Raw genomic sequence first — 10,545 nt, forward strand, 5'->3', positions numbered from 1 at the left:
TTTACCGACACCCGATTCGGGGCGCAATGTATTAGCATGCATTTAAATTGATTTAATGAACCACCGGGCCAACTCTATCAATTCCCCATTTTTACCTTCTTCTATTCCGTTCCGGATCCGCGCTTTTAGCGACCTGCATCCTCTGGGGGGGGGGGGGGGGGGGGGGGGGAGGAGGAAGAGGAGGCGGGTCAGATGTATCTCTGGGGGGGGGGGGGGGGGGGGGAAATCCCTCCCAGAGGGATTCGTTCCTCCGGTGGGGAGGAGGAATCACCCCGCAGAGTGGCAGCGGACACCCCTGCCCCCTCCCTCCCCACCGATCACCTGCAGAGTGGCAGCAGACCCCCCTGCCCCCCCACCAGTGAGCGATCGGGCCCTCCCCCCACCACCAGACAATGATCAGCCCTCTCGCCCCACCCCCAGAGATACATCTGACCCGCCTCCTTCTCCTCCCCCCCCAGAGGATGCTCTGACCCACCTCCCTCCTCCCCCCCCCCCAAAGGATGCTCTGACCCGCCTCCCTCCTCCCCCCTCGCCCCGCAGAGATACATTTGACTGCAAGACCCCAGACTGATTAGAGCTCCAGGTTCAGTGAATTGCACTAGACAGGACAGCAATCAGATTATTAACTCTGCTTGAAAATACTCTCTACTGCCCAGGATTAGCATGAATTTTTTGATATAGATCGATAAGCAATCTCCTCTCTATGAGAAATGCTGCAAGATTCATTTGTCTGATCAAAGGTTTATATCAGTGACCTGAGACAGCTAGATATTGTTTTCTGCCTTCTTTACAGCAGAACCTCTCTAAAACTCCCAGGCTCTCTTTCACCTAATCCTGGAAGTCATCACAGGGTTACAAGATTCCATCTTCCTGTGACTACCAGAATAAAATTAGCACAGGAGCGACTTCCAGTGCAAGGCACATCAATGATCCGCATTACTGACCTGCCTCCTCCTCCCCCCCCCCCCAGAGATACATCTGACCTGCCTCCCTCCTCCCCACCACCACCCCTCCCCCCACCCCAGAGGATGATCTGTGTTAGAGAGCCGCTCTCTCTGCTTTCTGCTTTTTTTTTCCCAACCCAGGTGCGCTTTTTTCAAATTTTTTTCGAACTGCGCATGCGCAGCTCAGAGCTCCGATCGTTCCGGCAGCGCTAAGCCCCGCCCACAGCATGGATCGGACTGGAGACGGCTGAAAGCGTATGGGCGCGTCTGAAAGCGGATTTCAAGGTCAGATCTGTACTACGGCCCTGATTCGGCACTTAGAATCAAAACGGTAAAATCGGGCCCTGTATCTATCTTCACAGTCGAAGTCACAAGTTATGCACCAGAAATAGAAGGTAACTGAGGGGCTAATGAGTGTGAGGAAATTAAGGTAACTAATATCAAACAAGAAAAAGTACTAGAGAAATTCAAGGAACTAAATTTTGACAAATCCCCAGGCCTATACCTTGGTATTCTCAAAGAGATAGCTGCAGAGGCAGTGGATGCGCTGGCTATGATTTTCCAAAAAAACCCTAGATTCTGGTATGTTCCCAGCAGATTGGAAGTTAGCAAATGTAACACCACAAATGTAACATCAGAAGGAGAAAGAGAGAGAACAGGGAACAATAGGCCAATTAGCCTGACATCAGTCATTGGGAAAGTGCTGGAGTCAATTACTAAGGAAGTCTTAATACATTAGAAAAGCATAGTATGATTCGAACAAGTAAACATGGCTTTAAGAAAAGGAGATACTGTTTCTCAAATTTATTAGCGTTTTTTGATGATGTAAATGGTAGTGTAGGTAAGGGGGAACCAGTGGATGTAGTATACTTGGATTTCCAAAAGGCATGCAATTAGGTACCACACAAATAATTAATACACAAGAAAGGGCTCAAGGATTCAGAGTGAAATGTTGGGATGGATAGAGGAATGGTAATGTACAGAGAGTAGGGATAAATGGGGCAATTTTCAAATAGGTACATGTGACTAATGGAGAACTGCAAGGATCAGTGCTGGGACCACCACTATTTACAATCTATCCTAATGACTTAGACAAAAAGACAGAGAATAATGTATCTGAGTTTGCTGATGGTACAAAGCCTGGTGGAAATATAAGCTGTGGGGAGGACATAGAGTCTGCAAAGAGATATCTACAGATTAAATGAGTGGGCAACAAAGTGGCAGTTGGAGTTTAATGTGGGGAAGTGTGAAAACATTCATATAAGGGGAGGCTGGATAGACTGGGACTTTTTTCTGTGGAGCGTAGGAGGCTGAGGGATGATCTTATAGAGGTCTATAAAATAATGAGGGGCACATATCAGCGAGATAGTCAATATCTTTTCCCAAAGGTAGGGGAGTCTAAAACTAGAGGGCATAGGTTTACGGTGAGAGGGGAGAGATACAAAAGTGTCCAGAGGGGCAATTTTTTCACACAGAGGGTGGTGAGTGTCTGGAACAAGCTGCCAGAGGTAGTAGTAGAGGCAGGTACAATTTTGTCTTTTAAAAAGCATTTAAATAGTTACATGGGTATGATGGGTATAGAGGGATATGGGCCAAATGCGGGCAATTGGGATTAGCTTAGGGGTTTTAAAAAAAAAAGGGCGGCATGGACAAGTTGGGCCAAAGGGCCTTTTTCCATGCTGTAAACCTCTATGACTCTATTCACTTCAGCCTTAAGAATAAAAAATTTGAATAGTTTTTAAAGGGCATATAACTTGTAAATATTGATGTTCAGAGAGAATTAACTGTGTTCGTACAAGGAACTCAGAAAGTTAGCATGCAGGTATGGCAAGCATTTAGGAAAGCACATGGTATGTTAAGCTTTATTTCAAGGGATTGGAGTACAGGAGTAAAGAAATCTTACTACATTGTAGGCTGTTTCTGCTGGTTGGGGAATCTAAAACATGGGATCCATTCTCAGGATAAGGAGAGAATCGTTTAGGACTGAGATAAGGGTAAATTTGTTCACTCACAAGGTTGTGAATCTTTGGGATTGTCTACTTTAGATGGTTCTGGATTCTCCTTAATGGGAGCAAACCCCTTAGTCAGGGTTAAATAAAAACTAGTATTGCAAATAGGCCTTAAAGGGATCAATCATCAATGAACGCGTGAATCTTTGGGATTCTGTACTTTAGATGGTTGTGGATTCTTCATCATTGAATACATTTAAGGTTGAGATAGACAGGAGTTTTGATCTCTCAGGGAATCAAGGGATATGGAGAGCGGGTAGAAAAGTGGAGTTGAAGTTGAAGATCAGTCATGATCATATTGAATGGTGGAACACGCTTGATGGGCCGTATGGTCTATCCCTGTTCCTGTCTCTTGTGTTCATTGATGATTGATTCGTCCTTTAAGACCTATTTGCAATATTAGGGTTTATTTAACCCTAAGTGGTTTGCTTCCATTAAGGTGCAATTTATATGGGAACAGAAGTAGACCATGCAGCCCCTTGAGCCTGCTCCACCATTCAGTTTGATAAGAGCTGATTGGTACCTCAATTCGATTTAACTACCGTTCAAAAAATTCATTGGGATAAGTGTGTTGTTACAAGGCTGGCATTTATTGCCTATCCCTAGATGCTCTTGAGAAATTGGTGGTGAACAGTCCAAGTGTTGAAGGTAACCCCACGGTGCTGTTAGTAGTGGATTGCATGCCCTGACCCAACAATAATGAAATAAAGATAACATATGTCAAGATCAGGATGGGGTGACTTGGAGGAGAGCCTGAAGGTCATGCTGTCCCATGCTTGTTTAGAGCTTCAGGAGGTTTTTCAAAAGAAATCTAGAGACATTCAAGTTGAAGTTTAAAATTGAGAACTTCAAGGTAAGATGTATGGGAGCCAAAAACAGCAACCGATTAAGGGCTTGACATTTAATACATTCTTGCTCAAAGACATTAAGTAAAACTGAAGGCCACTATCTTAGTGATATACATTTCTGACACAGAGGGCCAATGACGCTTTCGAAGATGGGGAGCCTACCACTCCTAGGCCAAGGGATGGTGTCCAATAGAAAAGATTTTACATAAGGACTGCACACAAATTCCTTTTAGCATATGAGATACAAAACTGTAAGTAACGCACCTCCTGACTCCCCAAAGCCTGTCCACCATCTACAAGGCACAAGTCAAGAGTGTTATTAAATACTTTTTTCTTGCCTAAATGAGTGTAGCTCTAACAATATTCAAGAAGCTCAATACCATTCAGGATAAAGGAGTCTGCTTGATTGGCACTTCATCCACCACCTTCAACATTCACTCCCTCCACTGACGCAGTGGCAGCAGTGTGTACCATCTAGAATCATAGAACCCCTACAGTACAGGAGACCATTTGGCCCATCGAGTCTGTATTGACTCTCTCTGATGTGGAGATGCCAGCGTTGGACTGGGGTAAGCACAGTAATAAGTCTCACAACACCAGGTTAAAGTCCAACAGGTTTATTTGGTAGCAAATACCATAAGCTTTCGGAGCGCTGCTCCTTCGTCAGATGGAGTGGAAATGTGCTCTCAAACAGTGCACAGAGACACAAAATCAAGTTACAGAATACTAATTAGAATGCGAATCCCTACAGTCTGGCTGGCTGTAGGGGTTCGCATTCTAATTAGTATTCTGTAACTTGATTTTGTGTCTCTGTGCACTGTTTGAGAGCACATTTCCACTCCATCTGACAAAGGAGCAGCGCTCCGAAAGCTTATGGTATTTGCTACCAAATAAACCTGTTGGACTTTAACCTGGTGTTGTGAGACTTCTTACTTGACTCTCTCTGACAGAGTACCTTACGCAGGCCCTTTTCCCCACCCTAGCCCCGTAACCCCTCTCATTTACTATAGCTAACCCATCTAACCTCCACATCTTGGAACACTAAGGGGCAATTTAGCACGGGGCAGCCGACCTAACCTGCACATCTTTGGACTGTGGGAGGAATCTAGAAGATGCATTTCATCTAATCGCCAACGCTCCTTCAACAGCACCTTCCAACCTGCCATCTCTACCATCTAGAAGGACAAAGACAACAGATGCAAAGGAACACTATCAACTGAAAGTTCCCCTCCAAATCACACACCATCCCAACTTGGAGCTATATTGCCATTCCTTCACTGTCGATGGTCAAAATCTTAGAAATCCCTTCCTACAACACATGGACTGCAGCCGTTCAAGAAGGCAGCTCACTACCACTTTCTCAAGGGCAATAAGGGATGGGCAATAAATCCTGGTCGAGCCAGTAAGGCTCACACCCTATAAATGAATTTAAAAAAATAATCCCAGCATGGAATGTGGTGGGAGGTTTGAAACAGCAACAACTTATATGTATATAGCGCCTTTAACATAATAAAGCATCCCAAAGTGTTTCATAGAAGCATTACAAAACAAAATCTGACCCAAAAAAACTCTAAAAGGTGACTTAATTGTCTGCTTCTCCCAACAACATTGCTACATGACTAGATTAGATGACAGGAAAATAAATAATAAATAGCGACACAAATTACTGCTTCTTTAGAAACAGCAGACCACTGTAAATATCTTTGACAGATAAATGGCTACTAATTAAAGTGGCGTTATTTGATGCTTGGTACTCTTTGTGAAGCTAAATAAAACAGCAGATTAAATTACTTTTGTATTTAATCTAAGGATGCATAATTCTTATAAACCATACCAGCTTAATGGAAGAATGCCAAATCTAAATAGATTCCTTTCTTTCTAACCTCTGTGGGCAAGGTTTACCATTTGATGGCAAGATCACTAAATATACAATGCTTTGTGCTGATGGAGTGTGTAATCCATGAAGTTGATCTTCAGCCACAAGCAGCTGACTTGCTGAGATTCATGGCTTAACTCAGAGACGGGTGGCACGGTAGCACAGTGGTTAGCACTGCTGCTTCACAGCTCCAGGGTCCCGGGTTCGATTCCCGGCTTGGGTCACTGTCTGTGTGGAGTTTGCACATTCTCCTCGTGTCTGCGTGGGTTTCCTCCGGGTGCTCCGGTTTCCTCCCACAGTCCAAAGATGTGCGGGTTAGGTTGATTGGCCAGGTTAAGGAAATTGCCCCTTAGAGTCCTGGGATGCGTAGGTTAGAGGGATTAGCGGGTAAAATATGTGGGGGTAGGGCCTGGGTGGGATTGTGGTCGGTGCAGACTCGATGGGCCGAATGGCCTCCTTCTGCACTGTAGGGTTTCTATTCTATAGAAATGTCAATCTGTAAGCCTTGTGCCCCATGTGATCCCTAAAAACAAGCCAAGCACTAAATAATTAAGGGGAACATGAATTTAAACTATATAAGTTCCTTGGTGCACACATGTGCCTTTTGAATGCTGAATGTTTGGGCATCCTTGGCCTGGAATGGGGAGCATCTATATGAAGGGGGAAATTGATTACATCTTTAAGAAATAACTTTTTTGTTAGTATAGTGGTTAATATCCTCACCTGTCACACAGGAGACTGGGGTTCAATTCTCCAATGGCAAGTTCATAGCAATTTTAAGATGTCAGATTTTCGGGCGGCACGGTGGCACAGTGGTTATCACTGTTACCTCACAGCGCCAGGGACCCGGGTTCAATTCCGGCCTTGGGTGACTGTCTGTGTGGAGTTTGCACATTTTCCCCGTGTTTCCTCCGAGTGCTCAGGTTTCCTCCCACAGTCCAAAGGTGTGCAGGTTAGGTTGATTGGCCATGCTAAATTGACCCTCGTGTCAAGGGGATTAATAGGATAAATATATCGGGTTATAGGAATAGAGCCTGGGTGGGATTGTGGTTGGTGCAGATTTGATGGGCCAAATGGCCTCCTCTGCACTGTAGGGATTCTATGAAATAGCACAATTGTAGAGGAGAATTGGGAAATGATGCTGGCCACTCAGCCATAGGAGTGTTAACAAAGTCATTACTGATCCAGTAAAGCAAAAAGAAACCAATGGCACTAACATTATGGAGATGAGATAAAATTTACATGTGTTCATTATGGCACCTTACACGAGCAACTTTGTATAACAGCTTCCAGGATCCAGTATTTTAAACAGCTATTTGAAATCGATGATGGATTGCATCCATATCTCCTTTCGGCACAACTATTCCTAAGCAGTTTTGTTCTGGATGCTATTTGACCATACACTGTATGAAATGATTGCAAGTTGATAATGGTAGAAAGTGGTGATGCAGTGCATCTGTCTCCATCTGTGCAGCCGGTTTTCATGCATTGCTCTCTGTTGTTCTACTCCCCCCATTAATCTGTGCTGCTTCCTTAAAGCAGCAACCCGCTCCCATATTTACACTTTTCTGTTGAAAGAATAACCTAGGCAATAGACAGGAGCCAATTTCACCTTCTAACCAGGCATCCCATAAAGAGATTGATCTTATGGTAAATCAGCACATTACCAACTGGCAACCTTACTCGCAGAGGACAGAAAATGATTAATTTTGTCGGTTGTTCCCATCCCACTCTGGGGTTCAATGTCACAGCTACCCCTGCAATATTTTTAAACTTTTAGCTTTTAGCAGCCAGTGAAAATCAGCAGCCCATGTGTTTTTTGCTGAACGCAATGATAATATGTAAAATGGCTGCTGATTTGCTATCACACATTTTCATGTAACAATAACATGTCCCTGCTCCATGTGTTCAAATTGTAAAAATAGCATTCACAAATTTCATCTGTGCCAATGCTCATCCTTCAGTTTTGGTCCAATTTCCCTGCTCTTTCCCTGTGTCCTTGTTGTATTCCTTTCAATTCCTTTTTCAGTTGATGTTTGAGACTGTCACAATAGTTCCTTGTGGTAAAACATTGTGTCCTAATAACACTATGGAAAAAGGTTTCACCTTAATTCTTCATCCCTCAGTGATAGCCCCTTGTTAATGATTTGCCAACCAAAAGCAATAATATAAGAACATAAGAAATAGGAGCAGGAGTAGGCCATTCAGCCCTTCGAGTCTGCTCTGCTAATCTAAGATCATGGCTGATCTTCTATTTCAACAGCATGAGTGGAATTTTCCCGTCCCACCCGCCACAGGAATCGTAGCAGGTGGGACACAGACCATGCAAATGTTTGTTGACCTCATGTGGGATTTTCCGGTCTTAGGGCAAGCGCAGCCCATATTCCTGGAGTAGCCCATATCCCATGATGTTTTTAATATGTAGAAATATATTGATCTAAGTCTTGGACACACTAAATGACTGAGCCTCCACTGCTCTGGGTAGAGAATTGCAAAAATTCATTACCTGCTGCGTGAAGAAATTCCTTCTCATCTCAGTCCCAAATGGCCTCCTCCTTATTCTGAGACTGTGCCCCTCGTTCTGGAATTCCCCACCACCACCACCACTTCCTGATATCTACCCTGTCAAACACTGTAAGAATTCTGTATGTTTGAATGAAATCACCCCTGATTTTTCTAAGTCCCAGGGAGTAAAAGTTCAGTCTATTTAATCCTTCCTCTGTCTATTTAATTTTTCCTCATAGGACAATCACTCCATTCCAAGAATTAGTCTGGTGTATCTTTGTTGCAATCCCTCTTTGGCAAATCTATCTTTCCTTGGGCAAGGAGACCAAAACTGCACACAATACTACAGGTGCAGTCTCACTAAGGCTCTATGTAATTGCAGTAGGACATCTTTATTCCTGTATTCCAAACCTACTGTGATAAAGGCCAAACATACCATTTGTTTGATACAACTGCAAGTTAGCTATCAGTGACTCATGAATAAGAACACTCAAGTCCCTTTGAAGTTCAACAATTTCCAGATTCTCACCATTTAAGAAATAATCTATTTCTGTTTAACTTCACATTACTCCTATTTGTATTCCATCTGCCAAGTTTTTGCCCACTAGCTTAGCCTCTCCAAATCCTCTTGAAGCATCACCCTGACAACTCACACTTTCACCGAGTTTTGTGTTATCTTTAAATATGAAAATATTGCATTCCCCATATCCAACTCATTGATATAGCTTGTGAATAGCTGGGGCCCCAAGCATTATTTTTTACTCTACCCCACTAGTCACAGTCTGCTAACCTGAAAATGACCATTTATTCCTACTCTCTGTTTTCTGTGTGTTGACCAGTTCTCAATCCATGCTAGCATTTGACCCCCAATCCAATGTGCAAGCTTTCATTGTTTACTCTTTCATAACTTGAAAAATATTTATTAGATCCTTTTGTTTAACTTTCTCTGTTCCAATGAAAAGATACCAATTTTCAAGCCTTTCTCCATAGCTAAAATATTTCATTGCTGATACCAATCTGGTAAACCTTTCCAGAAAATTTCCATGACTCTAATATTCTGCCTACAATGATTTAGAATATAATGATTATAATGACTTCTGCCTTAGAATTTTCACACAGCATTTCAAATCACTTGATTGTTTTCATATTCAATGTACTTCTTTGAATTGCATTTATCTTTTTATAACCTTTTCTACTCCTGCTCCCACCTCTTGGAGATTAAAATCTACTGTATTCACTTAAAATCTATAATTACAGCATTAACTTGCACTCATATAATGCCTGTCACATCCACAGGACATCCCAAACAGTTTTACAGCCAATGCAGCACATTGTTAAAGAAATGTGTCAGTTTGCAAAGACCCACAAACAGCAATGATATAAATGATCAAATAATAATGTTGGTTGTGGAATAAATGTTGTCCATTTGTCAGTAAAAGTCCCTTGCTCTTTAAATAGTGTCGTGAGATCTTTTACAGTCATCTGAGAGACCACAAAAATTGTACACATGACTTTAGTAAGTCTCCAATGAGGTTCCTCATGGCAGACTGATACAGAAGGTGAATTGGGGGAATAGTGGATAGTGAGGAGGATTGTCAGAGGATACAGCAGGATATTAATTGGCTGGAGACCTCGGCCAAAAGATGGCAGATGGAATTTAACTCAGACAAATGTGAGGTGATGCAATTTGGAAGGTCTACTGCAGAAGGAAATATACAGTAAACGGTAGAGACCTTAGAAATATCAGCATACAGAGGGATCTAGGCGTGCAGATCCACAGTTCCCTGAAGGTGGCAACTCAGGTGGACAAGGTGGTCAAGAAGGCGAATGGCATGCTAGCGTTTATCGGTCGGGGCATTGAGTATAGGAATTGGAAAACTATGTTGCAGCTGTATTAGACTTTGGTTAGGCTGCATTTGGAGTATTATGTACAATTTTGGTCGCCACACTACCGGAAAGATGTTGACGCATTAGAAAAGGTGTTCAAGAGATTTACCAGGATGTTGCCTGGTTTGGAGGATATGGACTATGAAGAAAAGTTGAACAAACTTGGACTGTTTTCATTGGAGCATCAGAGGAAGAGGGAAGACCTGATAGAGGTTTACAAGATTATGACAGGTTTGCATAGAGTGGATAATCAGAGTCTTTTTCCAAGGGTTGAAGGGTTAATTATTCGGGGGCATAGGTTGAAAGTGAGAGGGGAAAAAACATCTTTAAAAAAGATGTAAGGGGCAAGTTTGTCACACACAGGGTGGTGAATGCCTGGAACGCGCTGCCAGAGGAGGTGGTGGAAGCAAATTCTATAACAACGTTCAAGAGGCATCTGGATAGATACATGAGTAGGCAGGGAATAGAGGGATATG

Source organism: Mustelus asterias, chromosome 7 (assembly GCF_964213995.1).
Source record: "Mustelus asterias chromosome 7, sMusAst1.hap1.1, whole genome shotgun sequence".
Classification (NCBI taxonomy): domain Eukaryota; kingdom Metazoa; phylum Chordata; class Chondrichthyes; order Carcharhiniformes; family Triakidae; genus Mustelus; species Mustelus asterias.